Raw genomic sequence first — 11466 nt, 5'->3', positions numbered from 1 at the left:
ATGTATATATACTGTATATATACATCTATCTATCTGAGTCTATATATCTCGCCACGCCCTAATCCCGCAAAGGGTGGCCGCAGACAAACTGCCTCCAGGTCACCCTGTCACCCACCTTCTGACTACTCCTCCCCCAACTCGCCCCCTCCCTCATATACCTCTCAACTCCATCCCTCCACCTCATCCTCGGTCTACCTCTCCCTCTCCCTCCCTCCACCTCACCTACATACACCCTCTTAGTCAGTCTTTCATTCTCCATTATCTTCACATGTCCAAATCACCTCAGTGTATTTCTCCTAATCTTCTCAACAACATCCACATCCACCCCACAAACTTCCTTCACTTCTTCATTCGTCAACCTGTCCCTCCACGTCACTCCACATGCTCCTCTCAAGTAACTCATTTCCACTGCTCTCACTCTTGACTTGTTCCCCTCTTGCAATGTCCAAGCCTCACTTCCATACGTCAGGGTAGGGATCACAATACTATCATGCAGTGACTTCTTAACTTCCATACTCACCTCCCTATTTCTCATCACTGCTTTTAGTGTACCAACAACCTTCCTTTCCTGCTGTACCCTTTCACGCACTTCATCCCCCAAAGTTCCATCCTTACTCATCACACTACCCAAGTACTTGAATGCACTCACATTCTCCATATCCTCACCATCCAACCTCACTGCACACTCTGTGACTTCATTCCTCTCAAACACCATAACTTTACTTTTGTTTACATTAACTTTCGGATTCCTCCTCCTATACACTGTCCCAAATTCATTCACCAAACCTTGCAACTCCCATTCATCTTCACTCAACAATACTGTATCATCAGCAAACAGCAACAGAATGAAGCTTCCAAATTCCCACCCTCATTCATTAGAGCTCACCCCCACATCCACTGCCCTACCCTGCACCTCCTTCACAACCCCATCCATGTATATATTAAACAGCCATGGAGACATCACACAACCCTGTTTCAGTCCCACATTGAGATCAAAGAACTCACTCAGCTCACCATCCATTCGCACCGTAACCCTAGCTCCCTCGTACATACTCTTCACAGCACTCAACAATTTCCCCTCCACTCCATATATTCTTAATACCTTCCACATACCTTGCCTGTCTATTCTGTCATAAGCTTTCTTGTCCATGTCCATGAAGGCAGCATACACTTTCCTTCCCTTCTCTAGATACTTCTTCACTAAATATCTTAGAACAAATATCTGATCTACACACCCTTTTCCCTTCCTAAATCCCCCTTGTTCTTCTCCAACTAGCTCCTCTGTCATATGCCTAACCCTATCAATGAGTATTCTACCATATATTTTACCAGTCACACTAAGTGGGCAAATACCCCTATGGTTACAACATACTTCTCTCTCCCCTTTCCTTCGTGAGCAAGGAACAATTATACCTGATTTCCAGTCCTCTGGAACCATTCCCTCTTCCCAAGCCAATCTACACAACTTCTATATCCACTCCACAACAATCTCACCCCCATACCTAAGCATTTCACCACACACTCCATCAATTCCTGGGGCCTTTCCCAACTTAATCTTCTTCATCGCTTCCACTACTTCCACCCTACTGATCTCTTCCTCCCTCCCTCCTCTCATCTCTTCTTCTCCCAGCCATTCCCCAACCACTTACTGTATACTCGCACTGCTCTCACTCTCTACATTCAACAAATCCTCAAAGTGCTCCTTCCATCTCCTCAGTTTCTCTCTCTTCTCCACCAACAATCTATTATTCCTATCTTTCACTCCCCTACTATTTCCCCTTTCACACTGCCTTACTTTCTTTACCTCCTTCCAAAACAATTTCTTACTCTCCCTCCATTTCACACTCAGATTCCTCCCAAACTCTTCATCCACTTTCTTTTTACTCTCCTTCACCAGTCTCTTAACCTCCCTTCTGCTCACATATACCTCTCTCTTCTCTCTCTCATCTTCTCCCCTACCTATACTCGCTAACCATTCACTATATGCCTTCTTCTTTTGTTCTACAGCTCGTTTCACCTCATCATTCCACCATGGTGTCCCTTGCACACCCTTGCATCTCCTCCTCACTCCACAAACCGCCTCACACGCTGCGCTTATCTCTTCCGTGAATATCTTACATACGTCTTCCACCCCTTCCATCTGCTCTAGCCATACCTTCCCAATCTTTCTTCCACTATGCTCTTATACTCTGTCATCTTCTCACTATCTTGCAATTTCTCCACTCTTCTCCCAGGAGTTGCTTCCCTCCTTTCTTCCCCTTCGTCTCCTCAACCACTTTCTTTGCAGCTCTGCCTTGGCCATATCACTAAGTGATCGGTCCGAGACTCCATTCCCCCACCCTCTCCACACTCTTGCATCCAACACTTGTCTCATCTCATTCGCTCATCCACACACACGTAGTCTATCATTGCCTTTTTGTTCAACAAGTTCACCATCCATCCTCCTCATATTACTCTCCATGTATACCTGGTGAATCATCTTATGCTGAAAGTAGGTGTTGGCTATTGCCAACCCCTTACAAGCACAGATGTCCACCAAAGCACTTCCATTCCCCATCTACGTCAGCTGGCACACACCCACTGACCAACCACTCCATCCACTTTCGTACATTCCCAACTTCTTATGGTCCATTCATGTCTCCAATCAACAAAAGCACTCTTTCAAGCTCCTCTTCAAACTTGTCCATACATGCTTCTACACTTTCGCCCAAAACTCATCTTTTCACCCTTTGCCACTCGATCCTCTAGTCGGAGCATGCACACATACACCGCCCATACGCTTGTATACCTACTTTCATCCTCACCCATACAATCCTTTGCAAATCCCACTGTTCCATACTCTCTTATATTCTTCTTCCACTTCTTGCTTATCATCAGGAGCATACTCCTCTCCTCTTGCCCTCTCATTTTCATTGACCTCCCACACATATACCTAAACCATATTCCCATTCTCTCACCCTTTCTCCTTTCCATTTAGTTTTTCTCAGTCCAATCCACATATATCCACTTTTGCATCCTCAAGCACCTGAACAATCTCTCTCTCTCTTTCACTTCATCATTCACTCCTCTCACATTCCACGTTCCCACCCTAAGAATGTCCTTTGTCCGTTCCTTAGTCGTCAACGTATGGTCCGTAAGGGTCCGAGGCACTTTATTCGCTTTTTTAGTTCTTTTTACGGGGTGGGGCACTAACCCACCACCAACCCTTTTAGTCGCCTCGAATGACAAGCAGGGATACTGGGGGAGTATTCTTGAAACCCCCCCTACCCCCAGGGGTATATATATGTCGGGCCCTGGTGCAGATGTCGCTTATTGTACTGCGCAGTTGACCTTTGAGTGGTGTGGTGCGGTGAGGATCTGTCCCTTCTCCCTTTGGGGCTGAGATACGAATAAATGTGTGTGTGTGGATGAGTAAATTGGGAGTGTGTTATCCTGTCTCGGCTACTCCCCTTTCTTTGGGGAAAGCAGTCCTAGATATATATATATATATATATATATATATATATATATATATATATATATATATATATATATAAAACGTAGGATTACCTATAGCTTTCATTCATTGTTTCAGGACGTCTTGAGGGCAATACAGGAGTGAGAGGTGAGAATGAACCTTATAAAACCCTCAAGCAACATCTCTTAAATGCCAACAAGTGAATAAATATTGACACACTTTGTCACGGGGGAATGTGAGTTTAAGAATTAATAATGCTGGATGTTACTTGAAAATAGAGACAAGGAACTGGCTTGTGAAAATCAAGCAGCAAGTTTTACTTTATGCCAGCTTACTTCGCCAGTTCTCTTAGGACGAGAATGTATAAACTTTCTCAACAGTAGCACAGCAGTGGACTAATTACTTACGCGTGCTGTTTGTTAGTACTGTTAGCCTCTTGAGAAAGTGACTCCACCCCTGACAATCAATAACTAATGCTAATAATAATAAACAGGTTCTTGCCGGTGCTTAACTCCTGGCTGGCACAACGGATTTAAGCTTGATACAAAAGAACTGGCCTAAGTACCAGTCATGAATAATGTAAAGAGTTTGTGCAAACTATGAGCGACAACTAAAATAAGCTTGTGGAGAAATAAAACACGTGTCTAATTACATTAAGCTCAAAGAAAAGAACTGTAAATTTATTTATTACAATAAAATAAATTTAAGTTATATGAATCTCAAAAATGAATTCAAAATAACAAGGAGAATACACTCACTCGCTCATTCAAAAGCTAAACACACTTAAGCCTAGAAAAACGAATAGAAATACTGGTCAGTGGAGGGGAGCTGTACAAGTAGTCTGGGCGCCTATGATGAACATCAAACGCTGCTATTCGCTAAGCCTGCTTCGCCAATTCACCGTCTAGGTGGAGATTCAGGAACTCGCTGTACAACGGAGGCGCTGCTCTATGCTGGGGACAAACGGTCCTACCCTCGAGGCAAAAGCTGACTAAATTCAAACGGGTAAAAGAGGTAGGGGCTGGCCATGTTTGCCAGAAGTAGGGCGTGGCCTAACTTTATCGGTCAGCGGAAAGAAAGTGAACGATATAGGTTCACAATAAATCACTCAGTGAAAACACTAATGTCGTGGATAAGAATGGTCACTTGTGAAACAGTGACAAATGTTCTGAAAACCATCCCGAACAAAGTGAATACAAGAACGATTGAACTGAGTGATGCCCAGTGGGAATTTCACGAGTTCATGGTTTTCTCACTAAAGTACAATGTCACGAATTTATAAATATGCTCGCGCGAATTCGTGACATTACGCCCCATAAAAAAAAAAATTTCTTCAAAAAATTTTTCGATATACATACATATAAATCCTAACTCAGTCACACAAGATTCACACTGTGGTGTTTTTACTATCCTGCTATAGGAGAAAATGACAGTCGCCCATGAGCATAAAAACCTCGTATTTACATTAACAGAAGCAAGCTTGAGGAAAAACTCCATGACGACGGTGAAAAATCCTGTACTCAGGTCAAACTGAGCAAAAAGTTTGCTACATTTACATTAACAACTAATTGTTACGTAGTGTGATGTATGTAATACACGATGTAGGTGTGACAGTTGCGGTGTAACTGTGCCTACATGTAAAATTATATAATACAAATCAATAGTAAATAGAGATGACGAGGCAGAAGAGAAGAGGCAGCAGCATGCGGCAGAGACGGTCAGCTGATCTGCATGACAGAATTGCTACACCCGCCAGCTGCACCTGTGAAAGCAATCAAGGTGGAGCATCAAAAGTGTCAGTTCGACAAACAATTTTTATTAAATTACAATTTCTCTCTCTCTGCCCAGCAGTCAGTATATATGTTATAAAGAGTATGCCCTAGCCGAAAATTTTAAGTGATAGCCTAGCTTTGTACATTCCAGGTCGCCATTATTTCGTATTGGATACATCGTTAACCAGGAAACGTGGTCCCAGGACAGAATCTCAAAGGACCCTTATAGTTTACTGGTTAAACACTACATTATTATTAAGCAGGAAACGTGGTCCCAGGACAGAATCTCAAAGGACTCTTACAGTTTACTGGTTAAACCCTTCTCTACACTTACGATTAACATTGGCAAGCTGAGAATCCCTACACAGTCTCGGGCAGGTCACATTTTAACACCCACTGTGGGTGTGAACACTCAAGTGGATAATGTGCATTCTCCGGGAATCCTCAGAGAGGCCCACAGCTCGAGACACCACAAGGTAATTCAAACACAGCCTCGGATTGTTCCAGCGGGGTTCTTGAACTTCCCCCTTAACCTACGGTACACATGTATGTACAGGCCCTGGACATAATGTGTCGTGTGGGGCCAACAGGCGAGACGTCAGGTCTGCACCCACATTACCACTGCTCTCTCTCTCAACTGCTTCAGAGATTATGGGTGTGGATTCAAACAGCACAGGAAGGACATGTCCCTGATCAGTGGTAATTTGACAAGCATTGCAGGAGCGCTCAAAGCTATCTATTTCTTGTCCCATTCCTGGCCAGAAAAAGTAAGCATGGATATGGCCCTGGGTTTTCCTTTTGTCCATGTGACCTCCTAAGGCTGAACAATGACCCCATTCTAACACTGCTTGGTGATACTTAGCGGGAACGACAAACTGCAGTTGAACCTCGCCCTGGGGTGTTTGTGACTCACGGTACAGCCATCCTTGTTTACGAAGGAACCTGGCTTGACCTCCTGTGAATACTTTATCACTCTACCCTTTTGTTTCTTCTGCACGGCAGCAAGTGTTGGGTTGGAATGTTGTTCTTGAACAACATCTTGGCTACAAATCAGATCTTTCGATTCAATGGTCACCGGGGTGACACAGTTCGGAGCCTCGGCCATGGCTCGTATTACTGCAGCCGAAGTCTGAGTAGCATCATCGATGGTGCAACTATACTTGGGACCTGCTATGTTGCCTATTATTAGGACAAACAAAGTTCTTGCATGACAACTGCAAGTGTCGTACCAGTGTAAAATGGAGATGCCACCTGGATACGTGCCTCAGGAAACAATCTCACTGATCCATCAATAAGCTGAGCTTGGATCTGTCGACCTGTGTATTCCTCAGGCCGAACTAGACTCTGCCTGACAGAGCAACCTGAGAAACCATTGTCTCTCAGGACCTTTACGGGAACGCCTCCCACAAACCCTGGCTGAACAAGAAAGGCACTGTTACCTGTGGGAGGGCCTGTGAAGGAAGCAGCCAGCCACTGATGAGGCTGCTGAATAAATGATGTGGCAAACATGGTGCCCTGAGAATTTGATACCTGAGGAGTCGTACTCACTGTCTGGGGAGATGGAGCGTTGACCACCTGTGGTGGAGGGTTCACTGTCGCTGGGGGACTAGTGAACCATTGGGAAGTACCCATACTGCTAGGGACGACACCGCCGTACTGCTGTTGAGGAATGAAGGCTGCGTTTGCCTCCTGCTTCCGATACACTGGGGCCGGTGCTGAAAAGGATAGTCCTGACTGTTGATTGCATGGCTGATACTGCTGCTGGTTAGGGTAGTTGTTATACCCTTTCCACTCAGGTTTCTGGGTATTTTGCCCCTGGTCCTTCTTCTGTGGTTTGTTTGGACCTTGGCCATTATTCTGAGAATGGCCTTGTTGCTGGGGTTCAGTCTGAGACGGTTTCACAGATTTGTCAGCTTTCCTGTTCCAGGTGTGTTGCTTACGAGTTTGATACCCGTACACAGTGAAGAATGCATCATCCTTCTCCACTATTTGGCTGGCATCCCTTACCTGGCAGATCTTAAGCTGAGTCATAAGCTCAGCAGGCCACGACTTTTCTAGCTGCATGCGCAGCATAAGGTCAATTATCCCCTCTCGTGTGGGAGGAGTTTCATCTTTCTCCATCCACTCATCTAAGTAAGCAGCAAGCCAATCAAGAAACTGAACAGCAGTCTTCTTTTCTTGTAGAAACAGCCTCATAAACTGACTCCTGGCATCGTCAACTGTGAGACCATATGCTTTGTTGAGTGCGGCCTTCATCATCTCATATGTGAGATTGCCTCCACGAATTCTGGCAGAATATCGAGGGCAGGACCCTCAAACAAGCTAAGAAACTGAAGCCGCTTAGCTGCCTCATCCAGCTGGCACACCTGAGCCATGTCTTCGAAATGAGCTATGAATGGCTCAATTCGCTCGCCTTCCTTGTATGGAGGAAGCTTGATGTGTGGGGTCGCCAGAACATGCGCAGGGAGAGCGCTCGTGGAGCTTGGGTTAGCTGCACCAGATGTGTCTGAAGCCAAGGAGTCTCGCTTGAGCTTCAGCATCTCAAGTTCATGTTTCTCAAGTGCCTTGTGCTCGGCACATTCGTGTTTTCTTTCTCTCTGTCATTGTTCTCGCTCATATTCGCGTTCTCTTTCGCATTGTTCTCCCTCGTGTTCACATTCTCTCGTGCGTTGTTCGCATTGTTTTCGCTCGTGTTCACGTTGTTCTTGCTCGTGTTCACATTGTTCTCGCTCATATTCACGTTGAATTCGATGCTCTTTACGGGCATCATTCTCACGTTGTTGCTCATAACTAAACCGTGAGAGCACGTACTCCTTTATTTGTTCGGGGTCTGTAAGCTGATCTTTGGCTTCCTGTACATATATGTTAGTAGCCATAATGTTAACTCATCTAAGGCTAAGTAGACTAAAGACTGAGTACTGACTGCTATTTTGCAGAGAAATGCCAATAATCAAGAGTAAAGAATATAGGCACAGGTTGGTGGTGACCAGTTTTATCTAGTTAAACTGGTAAAGAAAGAAAAAAAAAACTGACTGGGAAAACTGTTCCATAAAATTAATAGAAATGAATCAATAACCACCAGTAAGCTAGTGCCTATAGACTTTAATGATAAATACCTAGGTGTGAGTGGGTGAGTATTACCTCGTTAATAAATTTACAGCTAGGAGTTAATATCCTGGAATGAGGTCGCCAGATGTCACAAGGGAATGTTAATTTAAGAATTAATAATGCTGGATGTAACTTGAAAATAGAGACAAGGAACTGACTTGTGAAAATCAAGCAGCAAGTTTTACTTTATGTGGCTTACTTCGCCGATTCTGTAAGGACGAGAATTTATGAACTTTCTCAACAGTACACAGCAGGGACTAATTACTCACGCGTGCTGTTTGTTAGTATTGTTAGCCTCTCGAGAAAGTGACTCCACCCCTGACAATCAATAACTAATGCTAATAACAATAAACAGGTTCTTGCCGGTGCTTAACTCCTGGCTGGTACAACGGATTTAAGCTTGATACAAAAGAACTGGCCTAAATACCAGTTATGAATAATGTAAAGAGTTTGTGCAAACTAGGAGCGGCAACTAAAATAACCTTAATGTGGAGAAATAAAACACGTTTCTAATTACATTAAGCTCAGAGAAAAGAACTGTAAATTTATTGATTACAATAAAATAAATTTACGTTTTATGAATCTCAAAAATGAATTCAAAATAACAAGGAGAAGACACTCACTTGCTCATTCAAAAGCTAAACACATTTAAGCTTAGAAAAACGAATAGAAAAACTGGTCAGTGGAGGGGAGCCGAATGAGTAGTCTGGGCGCCTGTGATGAACATCAAAACGCTGCTATTTGGTACTCTATGCTGGGCACAAACGGTCCTACCCTCGAGGCAACTCAAAGCTGACTAAATTCAAACGGAGAAAAGAGGTAGGGGCTGGCCGTGTTTGCCGGAAGTAGGGCGTGGCCTAACTTCAACGGTCAACGGAAAGAAAGTGAACGATATAGGCTCACAATAAATCACTCAGTGAAAGCACTAATGTCGTGGATAAGAATGGTCACTTGTGAAACAGTGACAAATGTTTTGAAAACCATCCAGATCAAAGTGAATATAAGGACGGTTGAACTGAGTGATGCCCAGTGGGAATTTCACTAGAGTTCGTGGTTTTCTCACTAAAGTCACGAATTTATAAATACGCTCGCGCGAATTCGTGACACACTTTAACATAATTGTTTGATTATAACATAAAAGTAATACCAGCAAATGGGGGAGGTAGAAAGTGTGTGCAAGGTATTCACGGAGGGAATCTGTGCAACATATGAGGTGGTTGTGGTGATGAAAAGACGAGAAAGGGTGCAAGGAACAGCATGGTGGAATGAAATGGTGAGACAGGCTGTGGCACAAAAGAAGAAAGTGTACTCTAAGTGGGTGGGAAGCAGAGGCGTGGAGGGAGTTGAGAGACGGAAGAGAGTCATATGTAGAGGCGAGGAGACAGGTGAAAAGAGTAGGAAGAGAAGGATGAGAATGGATGCGGAGTTTGGAAGGATTTTCAGTGTTAAATGGAGGGATTGTGAGAAAATTTTCTGGAAGTAGGTTAAGAGAGTAAGACAGGGTGATAAAGAAGGTGGTATGGGAGTGAAGGCCAAAAATGGCACATTGCTAGTAGAGAAGGGAGAAAACGTGAGAAGATGGAGAGAATACTTTCATGACCTGATAAACATAGAGAATGAATATAACGCAAGTATAATTGGCTGTGGAATGGCTGGGAGAATGAGGGAGATCAGGAGAGAGGAAGAGATCAGTAGGATGGAAGTAACGGAAGCAATAAAGAAAGTCAAAATTGGAAAAGTCCAAGGAACTGATGGAATGTGTTGTGAAATGCATAAGCATGGGGGAAAGACAGTAGGAGAATGGACGTGGAAGATGTGCAGATTGGCCTGTGAGGAAAATAAAGTCCCTTAGGATTGTAAGTCAGGTATAATTATTCCCCTGTACAAAGGAAACGGTGAAAAAGAAGTGTGTGGTAATCATATGGCATTTGTCTTCTTAGGGTATTAGGAAAAATGGATGGTAGGATACTTATTGACCGAGTTGGGGAAGTAACAGAGGAATCAGATGGAGAATAACAAAGAGGTTTTAGGAAGGGAAGAGTTTGTGTAGATCAGATATTCATCCTTAGGTCTTTAGTGGAAAATTTTTTAGAGAGGGGAAAGAAGTTGTATGTGGCCTTCATAGATTTAGAGAAAGCATATGACAGAGTTAATGGGCAAGGAATGTGGACAATATTAAGAATATAAGAAGTAAATGGGAAGCTGTTGAACGCCGTGAAGAGTATGTTTGAGGGCGGTAAGACTGCAGTGAGTGTGGATGGTGAACTGAGTGAATTTTTCTCCCTGAATCTTGGACTGAAACGGAGATGTGTCATGTCTCCATGGTTGTTCAATTTGTTTAAGGATGAAGTTATAAAAGATATACAGAGTAGGACAGTGGATGTTAGAGCGATCCTAATGAGAGAGGACACCGTCTGGAGACTTCTGTTTAGATGTTTGCAGATGATAGTGCATTATTAAGTGAAGACGAAGGAGAACTGCGCGGCCTGATGAGTGAGTGAGTAAGAAACAGAACCTGAAAGTGGAAGAGTAAAGCTGTGGTCTTTGAGAGAAATGAAGTCGCTGAATGGACAGTGAAGCTGGTTGGTGAAGAAATGGAAAATGTGAGTCCATTCAAGGACTTGGGTGTTGTGATTTATACAGGAACTCGTAATATGGGCTTTTATATGGCACCAAGACCGTTGACCTTGAATGACCTTGAAAGGTCAAACTCAAGGTCACGCATATTCAGGGGACCATAACTCGAAACTCGTTGAAGATATTTACTATTACCAAGATATAGGAAGTCTCATATGGATTTTCATTTGGCAGCATGACCTTTGACCCTGAGTGACCTTGAAAGGTCGAACGCAAGATCAAGGATTTTCAGAGGGTGTAATTGCAAACATTTGCACCATTACTTTAGACTTTAAGTGTGCACTGGTGCTAAATGGAAGAAACGAGTCAGTATTTAATAACTATAAAATAACCGCTGTTGGGCAAGGTTTGTTGTGCCTGGCACCACTTGTTTAATTAGGGACTCAGTCAACTACAGCTCGCACAGATATATATTTTCTAAAATCCCTTCCATGATATTTAGCGATGAAGAGTACATACACGAAATTCTTCAATACTGTAATCATTGGTTAT

This window comes from Coenobita brevimanus, chromosome 55, assembly GCF_032717465.1.
Source record: "Coenobita brevimanus isolate Jiangsu-jjx chromosome 55, ASM3271746v2, whole genome shotgun sequence".
In the NCBI taxonomy this organism is placed as follows: domain Eukaryota; kingdom Metazoa; phylum Arthropoda; class Malacostraca; order Decapoda; family Coenobitidae; genus Coenobita; species Coenobita brevimanus.
Note: the sequence above shows the minus strand (reverse complement) of the source record.